We start from the raw sequence: 26,329 nt of genomic DNA on the forward strand, positions 1-26,329 counted from the left end.
CTCCCCATTCAGTAGGTCGCCTTTTCATTTTGTTGATGGTTTCCTTTGCTGTGCAGAGGCTTTTCAGTTTGACTCAGTCTCATTTGTTTAGTTTTCCTTTTGTTGCCATTGCTTTTGGTGTGAAATGCAAAACATTATTGCCAAGACCAATGTCAAGGAGCTATTCATCTATGTTTCTCCTGGTCCAGCTTCATTCTTTTGCATGTAGCTGGCCAGTTTTCCCAACACCATTTATTGAAAAGATTGTCCTTTCTCCATTGTATATTCTTGGCTTTTTGTCATAAATTAATTGACTGTATATGCATGGGTTTATTTCTGGGATCTCTATTTTGTTTCACTGATCTGTTTTTATGCTAATACTATACTGTTATGACTATAGCTTAGTAACATAGTTTGAAATCAGAGAGCACGATGCCTCCAACTTTCTTCTTTCTAAGCATTGCTTGGCTATTCAGGGCGTTTTGTGATTCTACACAAATTTTAAAAGTTTGTTCTAATTCTGTGAAAAATGCCTTCAGAATTTTCATAGGGACCGCATTGACTATAGATTGCTTTAGGTAGTATGGACATTTTAACATTAATTCTTCTAATCATGAGCACAGAATATCTTTTCATTTATTTGTGTTTTCTTCAATTTCTTTCATCAGTGTTTTATAGTCAGTGTACAAGTCTTCACCTCCTTGGTTACATTTATTCCTAGGCATTTTATTCATTTTGATGCATTATAAATGGGATTATTTTCTTAATTTCACTTTCTGATAGTTTGTATTAGTGTATAGAAACAACTGATTTCTGTATATTGGTTTCGTATCCTATAACTTTACTGAATTCATTGATTGGTCTGGTTTTTTTTTTTTTGGTCGAGTCTTTAGGGTTTTCATTTTATTGTATGTCATCTGCAATTAGTGACAGTTTTACTTCTTCCTTTCTAATTTGGATGCATTTTATCTTTCTTGCTTAATTGCTCTGGCTAGGACTTCCGATACTATGTTGAATAAAAGTGACAAGAGTGGGTATCCTTGTCTTGTTTCTGACCCTAGAGGAAAAGCTTTCAGCTTTTCACTGTTGAGTATAATACTGGCTTTGGGCTTGTCATATTATCATGCCCTTATTAAGCTGAGGTATGTTCCCTCTATACCCACTCTGTTGAGAGTTTTCATCGTAATGAATGTTGAATTTTGTCAAATGCTTTACACGATATTCCAACAGATGCGGAAATTTTTAATCTTTATTTTGTTAATGTAGTGTTTTACAGATTAATTTCTAGATTTTGAACTATTTTGCATCCCTGGAATAAACCCCACTTGATAATGATGTATGATCCTTTCAATGTATTGTTTGTAATATTTTGTTAAGGATTTCTGCATCTATCTTCATCAGGGATATTGGCATGATTTTATTGGAGACCTCTATTTTTCTTGGTGAGTCTAGCTCAAGGTTTGTCAATTTTGTCTTTTCAAAGAACCAGCTATTAGTTTCACTGACCTTTTCTATTGTCTTTTTAGTCTCTATTTCATTATTTCTGCTCTGATAGTTCTTATTTCCTTCCTTCTAGTAACTTTGGGTTTCCTGAAGGGTAAAGTTAGGTTGTTTGAGATTTTTCTTGTTTCTTGAGATAGGCATTTATCACTATGAATGTCTCTCTTAGAATTGCTTTTGCTGGATCCCATAGTTTTGGTATGTTATTTCCATTTTCATTTGTCTCAGTATTTTTTGATTTCTCTTTTTATTCTTTGACCCACTGGTTATTCAAAAGCATTTTGTTTAATCACCACACATTTGTGAATTTTTCAATTTCTTCTTGTAATTGAGTTCTAGTTTCATATTGTGGTAGGAAAAGGTGGTTGATATGATTTCAATCGTCTTAAATTTATTCAGACTTGTGGCCTTTGTATTAATATCTTATATAACCACTGTGTCACAAGCCTCCAGGACAGTCCCCAGTGATCCCTACCTCCTAGTATTAACACCCCCGTGTAGTCTCCTCCCACAGTGGCTAGGGCTGACCTGTGTAACTAATAGGATATTGTGGAAAGGACGAAGTGTGACATCCAAGGATAGGTTATAAAAACACGGCAGCTTCTGCCTTGCTCTCTCTTGGGTCATTTTCCTCAGAGGGAAGCTACTGTCAAGTTGTAAGGGCATTCAAGCGGCCCAGCAGATAAGAGATAGTGTCTCCCTCAGGATCAAAGGATAGTAGCAAACATTCTTACTATCCATATGATGAAGATAACTTCTCCCAGTGGAGAAAAGGGTGGCCTTGCTTACTGCCTGTTTTAAATGATGTAAATTTGCTAAGCTAAGGATTCCTCCTCCTGTGAAATAACCCACTGGTGTAAAGGAGGTCATCTGGCTCTTTGTATTGTGCTATGGGAATTGGGATTAGGAAACCAAAATAAAAATGCTGATTTTCTAGCTACTGCCATTGCTTTGAGTAATAAAATGTGCTTTGTTTCTGATCCTGGAGTCTTGTGTCTTCTAACAATATCCATGAAACTGGTAGGCTAACTTATTTGCTTGCAAGTAAAATCTCCAACTCTTCATAGTTCCTGATAGCTCTGGTGACAAGGATGGAATTCTGACAGATAAGACTTTATGAAAAAGGGCCTTGCACGGAATAGAAGGAAGTCCATGTGAACATGATGACCAAATCATAAAATCAATTAGGTGGTAAATGGCCCTTCCTTTTATTGCCTATTAATGAGGATGAACTGTGAAGGTGACTGCAGACTAAATAGTAGGACTGTCTCACAACTCGACCTTTTCTGTTGTCTATCTTGTTAATCTCAAGTGTATTTGGAAATGATAGTAAAAGGTCTGAGAGGTTTTGGGAGTGAGCTGAGCTGCTTTCATTCTTTTAGGGAGATCTCGCAAGATTAGTGATATTCAAAATGTAGATCTCTTGCTCAAGATATCTACCAAAGAGACATTTTCATGACTCAATGGACATTTTTATTTAGAGATTTATAGCTCATAGAGACAAATGTGACCTCAAGAGAAAAACTATTCTTAGGCAGAAAATTTACTGTATCATACTGTTTGGGAAAAAATAACTGAAACCAAAAGATATTGAAAGAATTCTTTAAAGAAATCAAGATTTATGATTGGTAAAGGGAAAATTAAAAATCTACAATATTCTTTTTATTCTATTCAGCCATGCGTCCAGTATTTGCCAAAAGTTATATTATTTAACAGAACAGTACTCGATTCTTAATTTAGTAACTAGTATATACATACACTGAAATCTAATAAGCTTTCTTCAAGCATGAAAGTCAACATGTTTAGTAGTTACATTCTCTTAGAACAGCCTCATTTCAATGGTTTACCTATATGCCATTAAAATTTTAGAATTATAAGACATCACAGAGACAATGAGTCTAACATTCTCCTTTTACAATAAAAGAAAGGGAAAGTGTCTAGAGCCTACAGAATTGAAAAAGCTTCCTCAGGTTCACTGAGTAGTTAGTGACAGGGCCAAGGTAAGACCTGAGGTTTCCCAGTTTTAGCTCAGTAATTCACTGTCAGTTTTTTAGATTACAAATACAAGTGTTAAGCTGTCATTGACAATGGGGGTATATATCATGGAATATCTTTAAAAAAACATATATCAAACCAAATTGTTAAAGGTGGGATATCTTTTCAACGTTTCTAAAGTAGGATTGTGATTTTTAAACAGCATCACTGGCATGAAAAGACTTGCAAATTCTATAGATCAGGATGTCATAGTTTGCTTTCCAGTTATGTTATCCGATAAAGTCCTAGACACATAGTAGGTTCTCAGAAAACACTTATTGAATTGACTAAGAATGCCACATGGTAGTCTCGAGTGTTAGCCACTAACAAGGGAAGGCCGGTGTAGCTAGAGAAAAGGGATCAAAGCAAGAATGTAGCTAAGGAAAACATAATAAAGAGGAGTAGTTTCTAAAATTATGATAATTTAAAAAATACGTGTTATTTAGGTCTTCACTAATCTCTGCAAATTCAAAGAGACTTGAACTGAAATCTAGAAGACCACAAACAAAACCGGTTAGAAGCAGCTTTTTAGGTGAAAACAGAAACTTAGGTGAAGAGTGTGCTTAAGAGCTGCTTATTTGTAAAGGTAGTATATTTTTATGTTTGACCAGCGGTATACATCTGTGAAGATGGTTCCTAGGATGAGGGAAGTGAATGTGAAAAGTATTGAAACCAATCTCGCACTGAGATCAAATCACAGCATGATACCCATATCTGTACCACCATATATGTAACTGTGTTTTTAGACAGGATAGTTTAGTTTTTTTCCCCTAAATTTAACATTTGTTGTGTTTTTTCTCTTACCGATGTTTCCTTACTCTCAAGAAAAAGCTATTGAACTGTCATATTTTCTTCCTTCCTTACGCATTTTATCTTAAAAATTTATGGCTTCTGATGCTTTCCACTTACATATAAACAATATCGGTCAATAGATTTTTATAGTTTGAACAATAATACATAAAGTACTTTCTTATTCCTTCATGTATTTTAATACTTGAGAATAAAAATGGGGCATAATAAATGTATCAGCAGGTATAAACATATAAATTCCTTGATTATCTTAGCAGATATATCACCTTGCCTGACACATAGCAGGCTTATAATAATTATGTCGAATGAATGACTGGCTGATGGGGTGGCTGACTGACTAGCAGAATGAATAATGAGAAGAAACAAAGATTCTGGCTCTTCTGAGGGGGGCAACAATTCGCCACTAGACAGTTCTTGTATGTAACTAAGCAGACCGATAAGCTCGTTTGCTTTTCGACGGGAATAGTAAAGCTTCCATTCAAAAAGGACAGCAGTGTTAAGAGCAGTTGGAACAGCCCGATATCGAACGCAGGCAAGAAGAGAATGCGAGGGATGTCGGGGATAAGGGTTTCCGACAGGCTTTGTTCTGCACGCAGCTACAGATGATGTTATAGGTACAGAACCTTCCCTGAATAAGACCATGTACTAATGTCTCAAACCACAGGAAAGATTTGGCATCATAGGATGGAGGAGATACATTTGAGCACATGAAGTGGCTGTAAGCTAAAGCCCCAGAAAATAATAATGTTTAAATAAATGTTAGCCCTGGGCTACCGAACTTCCAAGTAGTCCTCTGGAGGGAGGCTGGGGCGAGAGGACTGGCTTTCTGTTCGCTTCCTACCAGCTTGGGCGACCACACTGCTCCCCTCGGCTCCTGTTTCCCATCTGCTTCGCAGCATGCCACAAACCTCCCTTATTCACTGTATTTACCATATTAACTATTTTTAGTTATTTAAGTGTACGATTTAGTGGCTTTAAGTATATTCAAACTGCTGTGCAGCCATCACCTCTATCCATCTCCAGAACTTCTTCATCATCTGAAGTTTAACTCTGTACCCATTAAACACTAACTCCCCATTCCCTCCTCCCCGTTTTTTTAGAAACTACCAATCTATACTGTGTCTTTATGGATATACTTATTCTGGACATTTCATATAAATGTAATCATACAATATGTGACCTTTACTTTCTTTCACTTAGCACAATGTTTCAGTGTTCATCCACACTGTAACAGGTTTCAGCCCTTTTATGGCTGAGTAATATTCCACTGTATGTATAAACCACTTTTTTTACCCATTAATCTATTGATGGACATTTGGTCTGGTTCTGCCTTTTGGCTATTGTGAATGGTACTGATATCAACATGATTGTACATGTATTTGTCTGAGTACCTATTTGATTCCTTCGAGGACATATCTACAAATGGAATTGGGGGGGGGTCATATGATAACTTGATGTTGAACTCTTTGAGGACCCGCTAACTCGTTTTTCGCAGCAGCTGAAACATTTTATACTCTCACCAGTAACTGATAAGGATTCCATCTTCTCTATATCCTCACCAATATTTGTTTTTATTGTTATAGCCATCTTAGTGGTGTAGAGTGGTATCTCACTGTGGTTTTGATTTGTATTTCTCTAATGATTAATGATGTTGAGCATTTTTTCATGTGTTATCAGCCATCAGTATATCTTTGGAGAAATTCAAGTCCTTTGCCCATCTGTGAATTAGGCATTTTGTTAGTGGTGTTGAGTTGTAGGACTTCTTTATATATTCTGGATAGTAATCTCTTATCAGATATGTGATTTGCAAGTATTTTCTCCTATTGTTTCATTTTCACTGTCTTTATAGTGTTTTTTGATACACAAACATTTTAAATTTTGACTAAGTCCATTTCATCCAATGTTTTCTTCTGTTGCTGTGGTTTTGGTGTCATATTCAAGAAATCTTGCCCAATTCAATGTCATGAATCTTTCCCCCTATATTTTCTTCTTAGCATTTTATAGATTTAGCTCTTACATTTATGACTTTGATCCAATTTAAGTTATTTTTAGTATATGGTATAGGTAAGGGTCCAGCACTTCAATCCTTCATCTATTTTTCCCAGCACTATTTGTGGAAAAGACTGACTTTTCCCCATCAAATGGTTCTGGCACCCTTGTTTAAAATCATTTGACCATATATGGAAGGAATATTTCTGGATATCTATTCTATTCCATTGGTCTATATAGCTGTCTTTATACCAATACCACACTATTTTGATTAATATAGATTTTGGCTTTTCATTTCACGTTTATTATCAGTGCATCAATAGGGAACATTTTATAATTAGTGACATGTGGATACCAAGTTTTTTTTCAAATACCAAGTGCCAGTATTTTCTGGTAAATATCAATTTTCCCAAAACAAAATAACCATAACACAATTTCAGGAGATGATGTTACCATTAGCATAATGGTAACACCATTACAAAAATGGTAAGACCATTACACAAATTACAAAAATGTCAATACTTAAAATGATGCTCATCAAACTTTCCCATTGTAAAAAAACTCCTCAAAAACTTCATAACAGTAAACTATAAAATTCATTCTGGAAAAAGAGGGAATTACATTAAAAATTTTGAATTTAAGATTTATTTATTGAATGTTAAAAAAAAAAAACAAAAACAAGTGTTTGAGATGAAGAAAAAACCAGTTTCTGGTTAATGGATTCAATATGTCTGAAAATACTTCAGTAATACAGAGGAAAAACTTCCAGAGCAAGAATATATTATAAATAAGTCTTTCATAAGATGAACACACGATCAGTTCTTCCATCAACTGTACCTGCAGGAGAGACATCTTCTTGAAGAATACTTGTTTACAGAATCTGCTGTTAGGATAAAGTTGGCTACCTCTAATGATTCATCTTTTGCTAGAACAATATCATAGGAGTCCATGTACTTTTCTAAAAGCTCATCTATTCTATCATTTAGATATCCAATTTTCAGAATGTGATCAACACTGGCAATTCCATCTGCCATTCTTAAGTTTCCTTGGGAGTCTCCCAGCAGAATTATGTTGCTTTTGTCTTTAGTTGATTGAAATGTTTTCTTCTAGGCATCATCTTGTTTGTTAAATATATAAATTAGTTCTCCTTTAAATTTTTTGAGCACTCTATTGTCATCAAAATTCATGAAGTAGGAGGCTACTTTGACATTTGAATAATAAACACCAGCTTGACAGATAATCCCCTCTAGTATATCACCGATACCAGCTGAAAATATGAACACAGGGATACTGTGTTGTTGGAGCTTATCAAAGAAATTTTCATCTTTCCTTGAGCATATGTCAGATTCTGCCACAATTTAAGTTTAGCTTTTGAGAAAGGCTGTTCAACAAGCAAACCATGTGATTTAGTGTACCATTCTACCACATAAGGGTACTTCTCATCTACGATCAATTTCAATAGCATAATATTTTTTTTTTCAGTTCTAACTTTTTTTGACATTCATCTGAAACCAGCTTACAGCTGTCAATGACATTATGACATGATGGGCATCTTTTCCCATTGCAGGAGAATCCACTCAGTGTCACATCAAGCTTTATTTTCTGAAGTTTGGCAGCTCCTCCTTCGATAAGACCACAGATAACTTCTACTCTTGTAGGGTTCCTGATGCGAACTCAACTTTTCTGGGATTCCAGCATCATTTTCATGTGTATGGCAGAATCTTGCGTAGTCATTGCTTGCTTATCCAATCTTCCTTAGGGCACTCTGAGTTCTTCTGTCCTTGAATAAGTCTTAGAACAGCACAGGTGGTAAGCAATGTCCAGAGGTGCAGGGCTTGCATAAAGCCATCTCAGTGATCTTGTCTTCTATCCTGTCTTCTTCAAAGTGAATACATACCGGACAAGCACCACTCCTGCCCCCAGGGCGCACGTGCCAGCTCTTGCTACCATGCCCACACGTGCCATGGCCACCTGGTCCATGGACAGAGCCTCGTGGGCAAAAAGAACACTGGTCGCTGGGGGCCTGAGAAATGAGAGCCTGCCTGATTAATACAGGTTAGTAGTAAGCTTTGAAGTCAGAAAAAGTGTCTTCCAATTTTCTTCTTTTTCAGTATTTTTGGTTGTATGAGGTTGCTTGAAATTCCATTTTAATGGAGAGTACACTGAACTCATAGATCTCTTTGGGCGGTATGCGCATCTACCAATATTAAATATTCCAGCTCATGAACATATATGCCTTTGCATTTATTGTCTCCAATTTCTTTCAGCACTGTTTCTAGCTCTCAGTGTATCTTATTCACTTTTGTAATGAAGCACAAGCCACTTTGTCTAGTTAGTACCACCTGCTTACCGGAGGTCACAGTCTCTTCTCTAACCCTCATGTCTTCCTTGGGATTATATAAACTTTATCATGCTTTATACTTCTTTTGCATTAAAGTTTAAGAGTTACCCATATTGATAGCTCTAGTTCATTCATTTTATTATTTTTTTAAGCCTACAGCACCTGGTATTCCCAGGTGGTCTCCTATCCAAGTACTAAGTAGGCACGACCCTGCTTAGCTTCCGAGATCGGGAGCGTTCAGGGTGGCATGGCTGTAGACTAGTTCATTCATTTTAACTGTTATGTAGTATTTGTTATGTATTAGTTCCTAGGGCTGCCATAAGATTATTGCCACAAACTGGGTATCTTACACAGCATGATTCTCTCAAAGTTCAGAAGACTAGAAGTCTGAAATCAAGGTGTTAGCAGGGTGACTCCTTTTGGAGGCTCTGAGGGAGAGTCTGTTCTGATGGCTGCCAGTAATCTTTGGTGTTCCTTGGCTTGTAGCTGGATCACTTCAATCTCTGCTGCATCATGCCATGGACTTTCCCCCGTTATTTTGGTGTGTCTTCTCTTTTTATAAGGCCCAATCATTGGATTTAGGGCTCATCCTAATTCAGTATGACCTCATTTTAATTAAGAACCTATTTCTAAGTATGATTACATTCAGGGTGGACATGAATTTTCGGAGGGAACTATTCAACTCTCTACACATCGTATAACTACATAATTTATCCATTTATTCCTCTTATTGATGGACATTTAGATTATTTCCATTTTTTCACTATTAGAATGCTGTAATGAACATCTTTTAAAGGACTCATCTATGTGTGTACGTTTCTCTAGTGTATATATGTAGAAGTGAAATTCTTGATTAGATATGAGTACCTTCAACTTTACAGTTAAAGATTGCCAGACTGTTCTCCAATTTACTTTTCCATCAACAGCAATGAGAAGTTACTGTTTTTCTTCCACATACTTGGCAAAACCTAAATTTTAACTTTGTCATTTGTATTTGTTATTACTGCAAAACAAACAACTACCAATCTCAGTGTGTAAAATAACAGGCATTTATTTATGACCTGAGTCTGTGGAACACTCAGAAATGACAGATCTAGGCTGGGCGTAGCTCAACTCAATAAATTGTCTATATTCCATGTTCTTAGGTATATTTGTACTTATTTAATAGACCAGAAAATTAGGAAAGTTACCTTATTTTTTTTGGCCCTAACGTCTCAGAGCAAATGAGTAACTTTATATGAAGTTGATCTCCAGGTGATGTTGAATGGGAGGAAATGTATTACTTTCATGTTCATGATTTTTAAAGGAATGCTTCAAGTATTTTACTAGTATGTATAAAGGGTTTTACATTTCAGCAGTTGGGTATAATGAATGAATTCTAATATTTACTTGATTGTGACAATAAAAAAACTAAGATGAAGAAATTTAAACATGTAAATAGTAGATTAATAAATCTTCCTGTACCCATCGCTCAGCTTCAACAAATACGTGACACATCTTATTTCATGGATCCACAATCTACTTCCTATATTATTTTAAAGCAAATCTAAGATTGCGGAAAACAACTTTTTATAACTCAGTACGCAACACTTTTGATATTTTTGTATCTATATTCAAATACGACATTAACTTTTCCTTTTTCATAATACAAATTTAAAATTAAGATTTATATTAGTCTCATAAAAAACTTTGGGAGTTTTTCATCTACATATCTTAGAAAAATATGAGATAGAGGTTCCCTGGTCCTCGAAAGTGTGGTAATTGTGTATATATTTTTTTGCCATCTGTAAATTTGGGTTATGTTGTTAGACGTATAAATATTACGAGTCAGGATTCTTATTTCTATCCCTTAACTTTCAATCTTACGGTGACATTGTGCTTTAGATGTCTCTCTTACAAATAATATGTAGCTGCATTTTGTATATTTTTCAATTAGAAAAGTCTTTTCATTTATTGTGATTACTGAAATATTTAGACTTATTTAATTTATACCTTTTATTTACCTTGTGTTTTCCTACAGTCTATTGATCAAGTTTTTACTCTTCCTTCATCTATGGGTTTGAAAGTTATACATCCTAGTTTTATTAGTGGGTAGTCAATCAGTATCTCTACCCTCCCATTTAATAGGAAAAAAACCATTTCAGGATCTTTACAATTTCCTTCTCCTTTTCAGTACTGCTGTCACGTATTTTAGTTTCAGCTTGTTTTTAACCCCCTCCAAATTCATGATCATCATTACAGTAATTTACAGTCAATGCTTAGAATTGATCGGAATGTTTACTTTTTTAGTCACAGCTTTTTCTTGCTGCCTTATCCATCCTTCTGTGTTCAATATTCTAGCTGAATAAGCTCCTTCAGTAGCCTTCAAAGTAAGGGTCTGAAAATATCTTTTTATTTTCAACTTTAACAAGATGTAAAATGCTAAGTTGACAATTATTTTCCCTCAGCATTTTGAAGATATTTTTCTACTTTCTCTGGTATCTTTTGGTGCAGATTGAGAAGATAATTGATGGCGTAACCGGTATTAAGATTTTTTATTTGCTTTAATGTTCAGCAGTCTCTCCATGGTTTGTTTAGATGTAGATTGTTTTCATTTATTCTGTTCAGAACATCACGTATTTCTTGAATATGAGGATTATCTTGTCAATTCTGGAAACTCTCATCCATTATTTTATTAAATATTGCATCTCCCATTTTTCTCTCTTTTTGTCATTAGAATGAGAAAGTATAACGTATCTATTTTCCATCCTTATCTCTGTTCTGCGTTCTGGGTAATTTGATCAGATGATCTAATTTATTCTTATTTCAGCAGTTTAGTCCAAAAAAACAGAGCTCCATGTAGATTTTATTTCTAGAAGTTCTCTTTTTCTTTTGTCCTGTCATGTTCTTTCATTATGGTTTTAACCATTTATCCTAAAATTAGTTTTATGGTCTCTGTCAGATTGGTTTTCTTCTGTTCTTAGAATGACAATTCTCTTCTTTGTTGACTACCCTTAAGGCTTTAGTGTGTACTTCTTCACTGAGGTTTTTAAAATTTCCCTCAACAGGCGTCCCCAAAGCCCTAAGTGCTGTGGCAGAGACCAGGTTCTGCACAGCATCCTTCAGGCCCAAGGGGGTTTAGCACCTCCTGCCTCTGACCACGGAACCCTTCTCCCTCTCCTCTCACAGATCAGCAGCCCCCGAGACTAGGCTTTATATAAGCAAGAGGCTCAATTCCAGCTGCCTATGAACCCAAGAGAATAATTTTTGCTTCAAGCGGGTATTAAAACTGGCACCGAGGCTTAATTTTGTGGTGTCAGTTGCTGCTTATGACTATAGTTTTGGGCTTTTGTTGTTGGCACTAAAAGAAAACTGGATTTCCTCATTCATATCAGCCCAGTCTTTTATGTTGCTAGAAATCTCCTGGTGGAGCCTGTTCAAGGTTATCTCTACCACATAATATTCACTTTATTCCTATCTATGCAACATATATAGATACCATGGTTAATCTGATTTCCATGTACTATGATGATTTGAAGTAGAACACCAATGATAGGAAGCAAAGAAAAATAAGAATCTCAGGTAAAGGAATAAAATGGCACACATAAGACAAGTATAAGCATACATACTCATGTTCTCACCACCTATACTTCCTAAGTGTGGCTGATAAATTTGCCACACTTGTTTGACCTCTCTGCAACATTCCACTTTCTCACTTATTTTAATCCTTCCAGTTCTCTGGGGGAATATTCCTTTGGTGGTTCTGATTTTCCCCATGTGTCACCTAGATGTTTTTCCCTTACATGCTTCCTTGGTTTTAGCTGTCAAATTTATGCCAATAGTTGCATCATAAACTCGGCATGCCTCAAAATGATTATATCCAAAACTATCACCTCCTAACTGAGCTCAATGGTACCTGCCTCTTCCAATCACCCGGTAGCCATTTTTAGTCCTCCACACCCACTCTTTCTGCATAGCCAATCAGTTGACAAATCTTAAATATTCAGAAGTCCCTCCTCTAGTGTCCTAATTTAGGGTTTCATTATCTCTTATTTGGACCACTGCAATAACTTTCTAATCAGTCCTTCTCCTCCCTTTGACCTTATACATCACTGGAGTGAAACATTTCTAAGATACAGACTTAACATCATTGTACTACTGATAAAATATGATTTAAACAACTTAATCTCACATTCAAAAGCTATGATTTGACTGCAACCTACTTTTAAGTATCCTTTGTCACAGCTAAACTACATTACTCACTGTTCCTGGTAATATGCTCTGAACAGTCTTGTCTCAAGAGTGCTTTATATCATGCAAGTTCCTCTCTGGAATGTTTCTCCCCACACTAAATCCAAATCCTTCAAAAAGCCTTTGGTTTTTTTCCCCCCCCTAGGCGGAAGTAATCTTGCCATCTGCTGAATTGTACAAGTACTTTAAGCCTCTCCCAAAGCTCTTAGAATAGATTTCAAAATATGCTTATTTAGGTTGTCTTACCTTTTCAACTGGATGATATAAAAGTAGTGGTTAAGAACATGGATTCTGAAGCTATTAAAATGGGTTTGAATCATAGCTGTGTCATTTATTAGCTAGCTAATTTGAAAAAGTTATTTTACCTCTTTGTACTTCAGTTTTCTCCTGTATAAAATGAGGAAAAGGTAAGCATATACCATATGGGTTGCTGTGAGGATTGAATGAGTTGGACACAGAGTGTATAGCACAGTACCCCATACATAATAGCCACTTAACGTTAGCTGATATTAAGGACAAAATTAGGTATGTCTTATTTATGATTGTATCACCCACACTATTTTCCATATAGCAGTTAGCAAGTTTTTTAAAATTGAAAAAAATTACAACCAACAAAATGCTAGAAAATTGAAGGCACTATACACCCAAGTGTATGATTAAGCGGTAGAGAAATAGTGCTATAAGAATTCAGATAAGGGAAAGATCGATTAAGATGAATTTGTTAGAAATGGTATTTAAAAGGTCTACTATGGACTTTCGGTCAAGATGGTGGAGTCGGTTCACGATGAGAACTTTCCTAAAACCTCTCAAAGGTCTCCAGATGAGCAGTGGCTGTTCCTCTTGCTAATCGAGCACAAGCAGCAACCGGCCTCAGTTCACAGCATAAAAGCCTCCAAGACCAGCACAAGCAGCAACCAACTGCAGATCACTTTGTTGATACTAACAGGTGGGTCCAAACTAAGCATAAACAGCAGCTGATCTTGACCCGCAAGGAAGCCTCTCCCAAGAGGCTGCAGAACCAACACAGCTGGTGGCTGACTTCAGAGCACCACCTAACCACCTCCAGAAAGGGTGGACTCAGCTGACACTGGAACCCCACTAAAATGACTGTCTCCATGGGCCAGCCTCCCCCAACAGTTTGCATGCTGTAGTCAGGGCCAGTCAGTTAGCCTTAGGGACTATCTCACTCACTGACATGCCAACAGTAATCAAGGCTCAACTACAATAGGAAAGCACAGAAAATCCCTACAAGAGATACCCCTGGAGCACCTGGCTCAGGTAACCAGAGAAACTCTGCCACTGGGACTCACAGAATACCTACTACAAGGCCACTCTGTCAAGACCAGGAGACATAGCAGATCTACCTAATACACAGAAAAAAAAACCCCACAGTGAGTCAGCCCAAATGAAAGAACAGGAAAAAACTCCAGAAAAAGAACTAAAAGGAGACAAGCAATCTACCAGATACAGAGTTCAAAACACTAGTTAAGGTTGCTCAATGAACTTAGGGGAAGAATGCTGACTCCATTAGAAAGAGGAACGTAATAAGTATACCAGAAGAAAAGATGGAGAAAGAAACAGAAAGCTTATTCAAATAATCAACAAAAACTTCCCAAACCTATGAAAAGAGCTGGAGCCTTGAACACAACACACAGAACACCCAATTATCTCAATGCGAAAGGGCTTCTCCAAGGCACGTTTCATTAAAGCTCTCAAAAGCTGATGACAAAGAATTCTTCAAGGTAGCCAGGAGAAAGACAATGACCTACAAAAGAAATCCCATTAGATTATTATTGGACTTTTAAGCAGAAATCCTACAAGTGAAGAAAGAGTGGAATTACATTTACAAAATATGGAAAGAGAAACCACCAGCCAAGAATAAGGTACCTAGCAAAGTTATCCTTTAGATATGAAGGAGAAACAAAGGCTTTTCCAGACAAAGAGAAGCTGAGAATTTATCACAAGACGTGAATTACTAGAAATACTGAAAGCAGCTCTTCTACTGGAAACAAAAAACAGAAGTCAAAAACAGGAAACCGCAATTTTTGTTCAGACTGGGAATGTTAACTAAATATAAAGGTTAAACAGGGTAAAAAGCATTTAAAAAAGACAATAGCTACTATGGTTTGGAAATGAATGCACATCATATAAAGGGATAATTTATGATAAAATCAAAGGGGAAGGGAAAAAGGACTGAACTTGTACAGGTGAATGGAGATCAGCTGCATTCAGGAAACAATGACTTGTATGTACGAAAATTTTTTTGCAAAAATCTAATGGTAATCACAAAACAAAAATCTACAACTGAGCCACATGACAAAAAAAGATGAAATGGAGGGAAAAAGAATCCTCGAATACCACCAAACTAAAAGAGCAGACAGGAAGACAAGGGAAAGGAAACAATGGAGACACAGCAACCAGAAAACAAAAGATAAAATGGCTACAGGAAAGACTCATATAGCAAAAATCACCCTAAATGGACTGAATTCATCAATTAAAAGACACAAAGTAGTCAGATGGATTAAAAAACAAGACCTAACCATATGCTGCCTTCAGAAAACACATCTCAGCCACAAAGACAGACTCAAAGTGAAGGGGAAGAAGATGATACTCCAAGTAAATGGCATCCAGAGAAAAGCAGGGTTAGCTGTAATTATATCAGACAAAACAGGTAACAAGAGACAAAGACAGACATATAAAGACAAAGGGGCAATACATCAACTCTTATCAATGATATGCACACAACCTGGGAGCACCAAAATATTTACAAAACAATTACAGAACTAAAGGAAGAAACTGATAAAAATACAATTATAATGGGGACCTAAATACCCTCCTGACAGCAATGGTTAGATCGTCCAACTCAAAAATCAATAAATACCATAAATGACACATTGGACCAAATGGACATAATTGATATTTATAGAGCTTTTCATCCCAAAATACCAGATTATACATTCTTCTCTAGTGCACATGGAACATTCTCAAGGCTAGACCATATGTTGGGGTACAAAATTACATTCAACAAATTTAAGAAACTGAAATCATATTCTCTGACCACAACAGTTTGAAACTGAAAATCAACTGCAAAAAGAAACTTGAAAAAGCCACAAATAAATGGAATATATAAAATAACATGCTACTGAACAACTACTGGGTCAAAAAAGATATGAGATCAAAAGATACGCAGAGACAAACGAGAATGACAATATGACATATCAAAATTTTGGGATCCATAAAAGCAGTACTAAAAAGGAAGTTTCAAAAAAATGTTTTTGAAGATTCATGGGTTGCAGAGTCAATGCCATATGGATGCCAGTTCTTCTACGATTGCTCTACATATCAAATGTAATCCCAATTGAAGAGCTCAGTTTAATAATTTGTAGAAAATGACAAGAAGGTTTTAAAATTTATATAAAAATGGAAAACGACAATTTTATAGAAGGAAAACAAAGCTGGAAAACTACTGTACCAGATGCCTATTATGAAGCTACAGTAATAAGGACTGCGGTGTCAGCACAAGGATGGACAAATAGATTAGTAGCACATATAAAAAGTCTGGAAAAGTCTCAAATAAACAATCTAATATTTCATGTTAAAGAACTAGAAAAAGAAAAAAAGAAGCCCAAAGTCAGCATGAGGAGGAAATAATAAATATTAGAGCAGAATTAAATGAAAAAGAGAAAAGGACAGTGGGAAAATTAATGCCACAAAGAGCCGGTTCCTTGAAAAGATAAATATAATTGACAAACCTCTGGCTAACTAAGAAAAAAAAAGATCCAAACAAAATCAAAAATAAAGGAGAAGTTAAAATGGACACCACAGATATACAAGGAAACTATGGAAGCCTATACGCCACCAAATTCAATAATCAACAGTAAGGAAATCAAAAAACCCATTAAAAACCTCCCCAAAAACAAAAGTCCAAGACCAGACGGCTTCATTAGTGAATTCTACCAAACATTCCAAGAAGTTATAATACTGGTCCTTCTCAAACTCTTCCAAAAAACTGAAGAAGAGGTAATATTTCCTAATTCATTCTATGAGGCCAACATCATTCTGATACCAAAACCTGGCAAGGACAACACAGGAAAAAAAAATTACAGGCCCAAATCTCTGACGAATATAGTGCAAATATTCTAAACAAAATATGAGTAAATTGAATATAACGATACATCAAAAAGATAATACATCACTATCAAATGGGGTTCATTCTGGGGACACAGTGATGGTTCAACATATGCAAATCAATCAACAGGATATGACACATCAACAAAGGATAAAAATCATATGATCATAGCAACAGATGCTGCAAAAACATTTGACAAGATACAACATTTCTGATTAAAATAATAAAATGGGTATAGAAGAAAAGTACCTTAACATAATAAAGGCCATATATGACAAACCTTCGGCTAATATACTCAATGGTGAAAAACTGGAAGCTTTTCCCAAGATCAGGAACAAGACAAGGATGTCCACTGTAATCACTGTTATTCAACATAATACTGGAAGTCTTAGCCAGAACAATCAGGAAGAAATAAAGGGCATCCAATTGGAAATGAGGAAGTAAAATTGTCACTTTTTGCAGGTGACATGATTCTATATATAGAAAACTCTAAAGACTCCATTAGAAGTAAAGTTGCAAGATGCAAAATCAATGTACGGAAATCTGTTGTGTTCCTATATGCTAACAATGAAATAGCAGAAAAATAAAGAAAACAATTCCATTTGCAACTGCAACAAAAAAGGATAAAATACCTAGGAATAAACTTTAAGGAAGTGAAGGACCTATAAACTACAAGACACTGTTCAAAGAAATAGAAAGATTTTCTGTATTCAGGAATTAGAAGACAACGTAAATGGCTGTATTACATAAAGCAATGTACAAATTTAATGCAATCCCCATCGAAATTCCAATGGCATTTTTCAATAAAATAGGAAAAAATCACCAAATTTGTATGGAACCACAAAAGACTCCGATTAGCCAAAGCAATCTGAGAAAAAAGAATAAAGCTAGAGGTATCGCATTCCTTGACTTCAAATTTTATTGCAGATCTATAATATATCAAATTAGTATGGCATTGGCAGAAAAACAGATCACAGACCAAGAGAATAGAAGTGAAAGCCCAGAAATAAACTCACACATACATGAACAACTAATTTTCAACAAAAGAGAGAAAAACATACAATGAAGAAAGGAAAGCCTCTTCAATAAATGGTGCTGGGAAAACCAGTGAGCCACATGTAAAAGAATGACAGCAGATGCCATACACAAAAATGAACTCAAAATGGATAAAGACTTAAGAAACCATCAACAAAACAAAAAGGCAAACCAAATAAATGGGAGAAGATATCTGTAAATGATCCCTGTGATAAGAAGCTAATAACCAAAATAGATAAAGAATTCAAACAACTCAACGACAAAATAGTCCAATTAAAAAATGGGCAAGTGATTTTTCCAAGAAGACATGCACATGGCCAACAGATATATGAAAAGAAGCTCAATTCCACTAGCTATAAGGGAAATGAAAATCTAAACCACAATGAGACACCACCTTGTACCTGTTAGAATGGCTATTACCGATAAGATGAGAAATAAACGTTGGGAACGATGTGGAGAAAAAGGAACCCTCGCACACTGCTAGTGAGAATAGAAATTGGTTCAGCCACTATGGAAAACAGTATGAAGGTTCCTAAAAAAATTAAGAATAGAGCTTCCACATGACCCAGCAATCCCTCTTCTGGGCATTGACCTGAAAAATTTAAAAACACTTATTTGTTAAGATATATATACCCCATGTTTACTGCAGCCTTATTCATTTTAGCCAAGACATGGAAACAACCTAAGTGTCCTTTGATGGATGACTGGATAAAGATGTAGTACATATATACAATGGAATACTATTCAACCATAAAAAGATGAAATACTGCTATTTGCAACTACATAGATGGATCTTGAGAGTATCATGCCAAGTGAAATAAATGAGAAAAGGACAAGAGCCATATCATTTTACTCTTATGTGAGACAGAGAAAGCAACAAAACAAATTAACTCATAGATGCAGACAAGTTTGGTGGTTACCAGAGGGAAAGTGGGTAGGGGGAGGATTAAGAAGGTAAAGGGGTCAAATATATGGTGATAGGAGAACAGACTTTGGGTGGTAAACATATAATACTATATACAGATGATGTATTATAGAATTTTATACCCAAAACATATGTTATTAACCAATGTTATCCCAATAAATTGTGTTAAAAATATAATTTTAGGCTCTGGTAAAAATAATTTGGTATGGGAAATAGACATCAGAAATGTAAAGTTTCCTTACTATCACCGACTAGGTATCTGGATCATCCTTGTTGCTGGAAAGTAATATCTATATATGCATATATAAAATATTTGAAGAACTCACAAGATAGTAAGGATTTTATAATTTAAAATTTAAGTGAAGGCAAAAACCTAGTCTCATAGCACCTGGAACTTCCAAGAACAGAAATAAACTCCAGAGTCCATACAATGTGGGAAGTCTGCCTCCAATAAAACTGGGATTTCTATTAAGGACCATAACCTCAGTTTAAAGAGAAGAAGAAAATCCACCACATACCTCCCATTCACATGGGACTGGAAGAAAATATGTTCTGGGCACTGAGCACCCCAGGGTGATAAAAGGTTCCAGAGAATTTGTGACGATGAGCTGGCTCACCAAAATTTAAAGCCCAAATTTATATTACTTGGGCAATCCAAAGAAGTTTCAGGACCTGAATTCGGTTTAAAGTGGTACTATGCTAGTAGTGTCATGGTCACCAGGTACCTGGAAGGAGGTACATTTATCTAAGGCCTGAAAGAGTTCAATATTTTCCTAAGGAAAGGTCAGCTCCCAATAATAATATGAAAAAAAAAATCACTAGGCACATGAGTGAGAATTTGTAGAAAAAAACAAATAGGAGAGACATTAAATATTAGAACTGTCATACAAAAATTATAAAACAACTATATTTAGTATGTTTAAAGAAATAACAGATCACGGTGAAAATACCCACAGGAATTAGAAAACTATGTCTTTACCAAAACGATTTGAAAAAGTACCAAGTAGAACTTCTAGTAAATAAAAAATTTTAAATTGAAATATAAAACTCTAGATAGGTCAAACAGCAGATTAGATACAGCTGTAAAGAGAATAGTGAAATGGAAGATAGAAAAATAAAGCCATCCAGAATGAAGCTCAAGGGGATGAAGGTATGAACAATATGACAGATAGGTTATGATATAGGATATAGAATGAAAAAGTGTAACAAATATCTAACAGAGCCTTAGGATGAGGCAGACATGAGACATGGTAATTATATAAAGAGGTGATAACTAAGGTTTTCCTACAACTGAAAACAGCACTAATCCCCTATTCAATAAGCCCAACATCTCCCAAGAAGAGTAAATAAAAGGACATGTAATGGTGAAAATGGAGAAAAATAAAAAGTTCTTTTAAAAAACCAGAGGAGCTAAAGAAGACAGATTATATTCAAAGGAGTAACGATTAGACTGACAGTTGACAGCAAAAACAGAAGAAGACACTGAAATAATATCAATGTGCTAGAGAAAGGTAATTGTCAACTTAGAGTTCACAGAAACAAAGGCTAAGAGTTTTCCCACAGACAGTCTCTAAGTAAAGTAATATCTAAAGGATGAACCTCTGGAAAAAATGATTCCTAATAGAAAATATGATAAGACGACTCGATCACTGAAAAGTACAAAAACAAAAAAAGTAAATATATAATAGTGATGTCTTTAAGTATTAGAAAAAGGCAGAATTAAAATATATTAATAATATAACAATCAAGAAGGAATAATTAAAAGAGTAATAGTGTTCCAAAGTCTTCATGTCTTTCAGAAAAAGAGTTAATAATAAATATTACAATTTCTATAGTAATCACTAAAAGAACAGAAACAGAGTATGCAACTTAAAAATATTAGAAGGAAAAAACTGGAATGACAAAAGAGTCAAAAAGGAAGAGAGTAGAGAAAAAGAAGCATGTTAAGTTGGAGATGCCTATTAGACACAAAAGTAAAAATAAGTAAGCAGGTGAATAAATAGTTCTGAAGCTCAGGAAAGAAGTCCCATGTACAGATATAAATCTGGGAGTCATCAGTATAAAGATGGGATTTAAAACTATGAGATTAGATGAAATCATTTTGGAAATGACTGCAGAGAAAAAAGAGGAGATTCGTAATTGTCAACTTAGAGTTCACAGAAACAAAAGCTAAGAGTTTTCCCACAGACAGTCTCTAAGTAAAGTAATATCTAAAGGATGAACCTCTGGAAAAAATGATTCCTAATAGAAAATATGATAAGACGACTCGATCACTGAAAAGTACAAAAACAAAAAAAGTAAATATATAATAGTGATGTCTTTAAGTATTAGAAAAAGGCAGAATTAAAATATATTAATAATATAACAATCAAGAAGGAATAATTAAGAGTAATAGTGTTCCAAAGTCTTCATGTCTTTCAGAAAAAGAGTTAATAATAAATATTACAATTTCTATAGTAATCACTAAAAGAACAGAAACAGAGTATGTAACTTAAAAATATTAGAAGGAAAAAACTGGAATGACAAAAGAGTCAAAAAAGGAAGAGAGTAGAGAAAAAGAAGCATGTTAAGTTGGAGATGCCTATTAGACACAAAAGTAAAAATAAGTAAGCAGGTGAATAAATAGTTCTGAAGCTCAGGAAAGAAGTCCCATGTACAGATATAAATCTGGGAGTCATCAGTATAAAGATGGGATTTAAAACTACGAGATTAGATGAAATCATTTTGGAAATGACTGCAGAGAAAAAAGAGGAGTTCAAAGATAAAGCTCTAGGGCACTCTAACATTTGGAAGTAAGGAGATAAGGAAGAAAATTAATAACTGATTTTAAAAGATACATTGGAGCTATGAACTCAATTATAATAAAATAAAAGTACTTAAAATTTAAATATGAGACATTTATCAAAAGTTGATCAAGTCTTAGGTCACAAAGAAAATCTTGATATATTCTAAGACCTTCTGTGTCACACCCTGACTACGTAGCAATGAAAAAGGTATTCATAACTAAAGAACCAAAAATAATAAAACTAACCATTTAAACATTTTATAAAACTCTCCAAAATAACTCAGAGAAAATAAAAATGCAGAATTAACCCTTTTCCTGTTTACCCTGAGAATACTCACCAGTGGCGCTTGTGGCTGCAGTGTTTACCCCAAGATAACTTATGGATTACAGTCCTAACCTTACCCCCAAAGTTTGCCATGAAATATCTCACTTTTATTATTGTTGCATCACTCTAGTTTATCAATAGTCTTTGGAAACAAATGACATCATTTTGTTTTTAGTGGTGGCATTTCCACTTAAAAATATAGTAATTCTCAATCACTTAAAATGTCAAATCCTAGAAAACTTAGCATTCCTACATGTGATGTTAAATGAATGCTGGCAGCGAGTTGCACTTTTTTTTTCTAAACAAGAAAAGAGCTAAAGACTATTTAGAGATAGATGAAAAAACACTATAAAAATTTATGGGTGCAGTCAAAATAGTACTCGGAGGAAAATTTATAGTCTCAAATGTATTAATTAGAATGAGATAAAAAGTCAACACAAAAAAGCTGAAGATAGTAAGAAAAAGTAACAAAGACAGAAGTAGAAATTAATGAAATGTTAAAAACAACTAAATCAAGTCATGAGCTGGTTCTTTGCCACTAAGGACAAAATGAACAAACCCAGGGCCAAAATAAATTAACATTAGGGATGATAAAGAGACATGATTACAGATTAAGAGGGTGTTAAATATTATAAAATAAGAATTTATGTCAATATTTAAAAATAAGAAACCATAAATATTCTCCGTTATTTCCTAAATTGTAACAGAGGGATAAATAATAGGAGTTCTATAAATACTGTCCCAGTCTATAACCAGATGACTTCACTGATAAATTTTACTAAGATTTAAAGAATTATCACCAATCCTTCTCAAACTCTTCCATAAAACTAAAGAGGGAATACTTTCTTAATGTATTCTATGAGGCCAGTATTACTCTGATTATTCCAAAGCCAGACAAAAATACCATAAGAAAACTACAGACCAATACACCTTTTGAATACTGATGAAGAAATTGTCAATGAAATACTTGCAGACCAACTCCAAAAGTACATCTAAACAATTACACATCATGAAGAGGTGGGACTTATGACAGGAATGCAAGGAATATTCAATATAAGAAAATCATTCAATATAATACACCACATTAACAGAATGAAGGCGGGGATAATCTCAATAGAGCAGAAAAAGCATTTCATAAATTCATTATCTTTTCGTGATAAAAACATTTAAACTAGGAATAGAAGGAAATGACTTCAACACAATAAAGGTCATATATGGAAAAAAACCACAGCTAGCATCACACTCTATGGTAAAAGTATAAAAGCTTTTCCTCTGAGCTAAAAAAAAAACAAAAAAAAAAAAAAAAAAAAAGGATGCTCACTTTTTCCATTTCTATTCACACTAATACTGGAAGTTCTAGCCAGTGCAATTAGATAAGAAAAAGAAATAAAAAGCATCCAAATTGTAAAGGAAGAAGTATAATCATCTCTGTTTGCAGACATCATCATTTTATATGTAAAAAAACTGTAAAGATCTCATAAAAAATCCTGTTGGAATAAATGAATTCAGCAATATAGTAGGATAAAAAATCAATACATAAACTCAGTTGGATTTTTTTATATTAATGATGAACAATCTAAAAAGGAAATTATGAAAACAATTCCTTTATAATAGCATCAAAAAGAATAAAATACTTACAAATTCATTTAATCCAAGAAGTGAAAAGACTTGTATGATGAAAACTACAAAGTATTGTTGAAAGAAATTAGAGAAGACATAAATGGAAAGACATGCACGTTCATGGGTTGGAAGACAATATTATTAAATGCGAATATTACCCAAAGCGATTTACAGATTCAATGCAGTCTCCATCAAAAGCCCAATGACATTTCATGCAAATAGGAAAATTCATCCTAAAATTTATATTGAATCTCAAGGGAATCCAAATAGCCAAAACAATCTTGAAAAAGAAATGAACTCCTGCACATACAAATGATTTTTGACAGAAGTGCAAGACCATTTAATGGGGAAAGGACAGTCTTTTTAACAAATTGTGCTGAGAATTATATGTAACATGCAAAAGAATGAAGCTGAACTCCTAACTTGCATAATATACAAAAATTAATACAAAATGGATTGATAAATGTAAGAACTAAAACCATAAAATTCACAGAAGGAAACAAAAGGGTAAAATTTGTGACCTTGAATTTGACAATGGATTCATAGTTGTGGTACCAAAAGCCACAAATAAAAAAGTAGATAAATTGGACTTCATTGAAATTCAGAAGTTTTTTTTCATGAAAGAACATTTTAAAGAAAGTGAAAAGAAATTGTACAGAATAAGAGAAAATATTTGCAAATCATATACCTGATAAGGGTATATGCTGAAAATATAATGAACTTAATATCATATATCTGATAAGGGACTAGTATGCTAAACATATGATAAACTTAACAAAATGACAAACAACTCAATTCAAAACAAGGCACTTCTCCAAAAAAGACACATAAATGGCCAAGAAACATGTGAAAAAATACTCAACATTATTAGTCATTAGGGGAATGCAAATGAAAACCACAATAACTTACCATTGTATACGCTAAAGTGACTATAATAACAAAGACAACAGAAAATAACATGTGTTGACAAGGATGTGTGAAAATGAAATCCTGTACATGGCTGGTGAGAATGTAAAATGGTTCAGCTGCTATGAAAACAGACTGGGGGTTCCTCAAAAAGCTAAACATAGAATTACCTTATGTCCCAGCAATTCCACCTGGGCATATACCCAAAGGAACTGAAAACAGGTGCTCAAACAAATACAGGTACACACATGTTCATTACAGCAACATTCTCAGAAAGGTAGAATCAACCCAAATGTCTGTCAGTTGAATGGATAAACAAATTGTATATACATAAAATGAAATACTATTCAGCCATAAAAAGAACTGATACGTGAAAGAACATCGAAACATGCTAAAGTGAGAGAAGTCAGAAACAAAAGGTCACACGTTATATGATTTCATTTATAAGAAATATCCAAAATAGGTAAAACCACAGAGACAGAATGAAGATCAGTGGTTGCTATGAGCTGGTGGGGATGGGTGGGGAATGGGGAGCAACTGCTTAATGGGTACAGTTTCCTTTTGGGGTGATGAAATGTTTGGGAGTGAGACAGAGGTGGTGGTTGTACAACACTGTGAATAAACTAAATGCTACTGAATTGCAAATTTCTCCTTAATTTTTAAAAACTTTTTAAAAAACTACATTGGGATGTCTTCTAGAAGAGCTAAAATGAAAAAAGACATAATACCAAGTGTTGGGAGGGATGTAGAGCAACAGGAACTCTCATTAACTGCTAATGGATGTGTAAACTAGTTATAATTACTTGGGAAATATGGTGATATGTACTAGAGCTGAACCATATGCATACTCTAGCACAATGCCTAACAGGTGCTCAGTAAATTTTTATTGACTGACTTAATGAAGTATCCACTAATTTTTTAAGCACTATGCTAAGATACTGGGATAAAAATGAAAAGACATGGTTCTCTCTAATAAACAGCCATATAAATACTTACAACAATATATTTGTATTGTGGGGGGTGGATAGCATGTTGGTCCTAGTGTCAGATCATGAGTCCTGGCACCACTATTTACTAGTAAGCTATGAATATAGGCAAATTTGAATTTTAATTCTGTACAATTTCTCCAATTTTGTCTTTTCTGCTCTCACTCCAGTTTGTCTATTGCTGCTAGAGTTATCTTTATAAAACAGAGCACATCAACACCTCACTCCTTCCAGCTTGAAGTCCAAAAATTCCTCACTACATGTAATTTAAAATCTAAATCTCTTAGCCTCACATTAAAAAATGTATACATTTTGTTACCTACCTGTCTTTCCAGCCTTATCTCATAGTATACTCCTACCATGTTCTAGAAACTAGACACGATGGCCTACCATCTTATCTTGAATGTGCTTTTGAAATGTCTTACCTCAACATGTCTTTCTTCCAAGAATTCACTCTGCATTCCCCTTTGAGTCATCAGAAAAACATTTTGTCATAGTATATTAATAAAGGGTCTTCTACATGTAATTTAACTTAGCATGCAGATTAAGCATGAGAGAGAAAAAACTGATCACATTTATGAAAGCAGTCTGATTCACATGACAAAGGAAGAAATTAACAACCAGAAAATATTTTGGCCTGGTGGGTATTTTATTAGGCAGAGGAAGTTATTATTTTCTTAATATTAACCATATTGTTGTATCAGACTATCTCTTCTTAAAAGACTGGCACTGTAA

General features: G+C 34.6%; 1 protein-coding gene and 2 pseudogenes across 1 annotated transcript in view; all 3 read right to left on the reverse strand.

The window, feature by feature from the left end:
* The window catches only part of DNAJC1 (DnaJ heat shock protein family (Hsp40) member C1), a 186,782-nt gene that overhangs the window by 37,027 nt on the left and 123,426 nt on the right, over window positions 1–26,329 (reverse strand). The gene's annotated exons all lie outside the window — the stretch shown is intronic.
* On the reverse strand, window positions 7,140–8,046 carry LOC102891196 (annotated as a pseudogene).
* LOC112475685 lies at window positions 8,804–8,912 on the reverse strand (annotated as a pseudogene).

The sequence above is a fragment of the Pteropus alecto genome, unplaced genomic scaffold (genome assembly GCF_000325575.1).
Source record: "Pteropus alecto unplaced genomic scaffold, ASM32557v1 scaffold11, whole genome shotgun sequence".
Classification (NCBI taxonomy): Eukaryota; Metazoa; Chordata; class Mammalia; order Chiroptera; family Pteropodidae; genus Pteropus; species Pteropus alecto.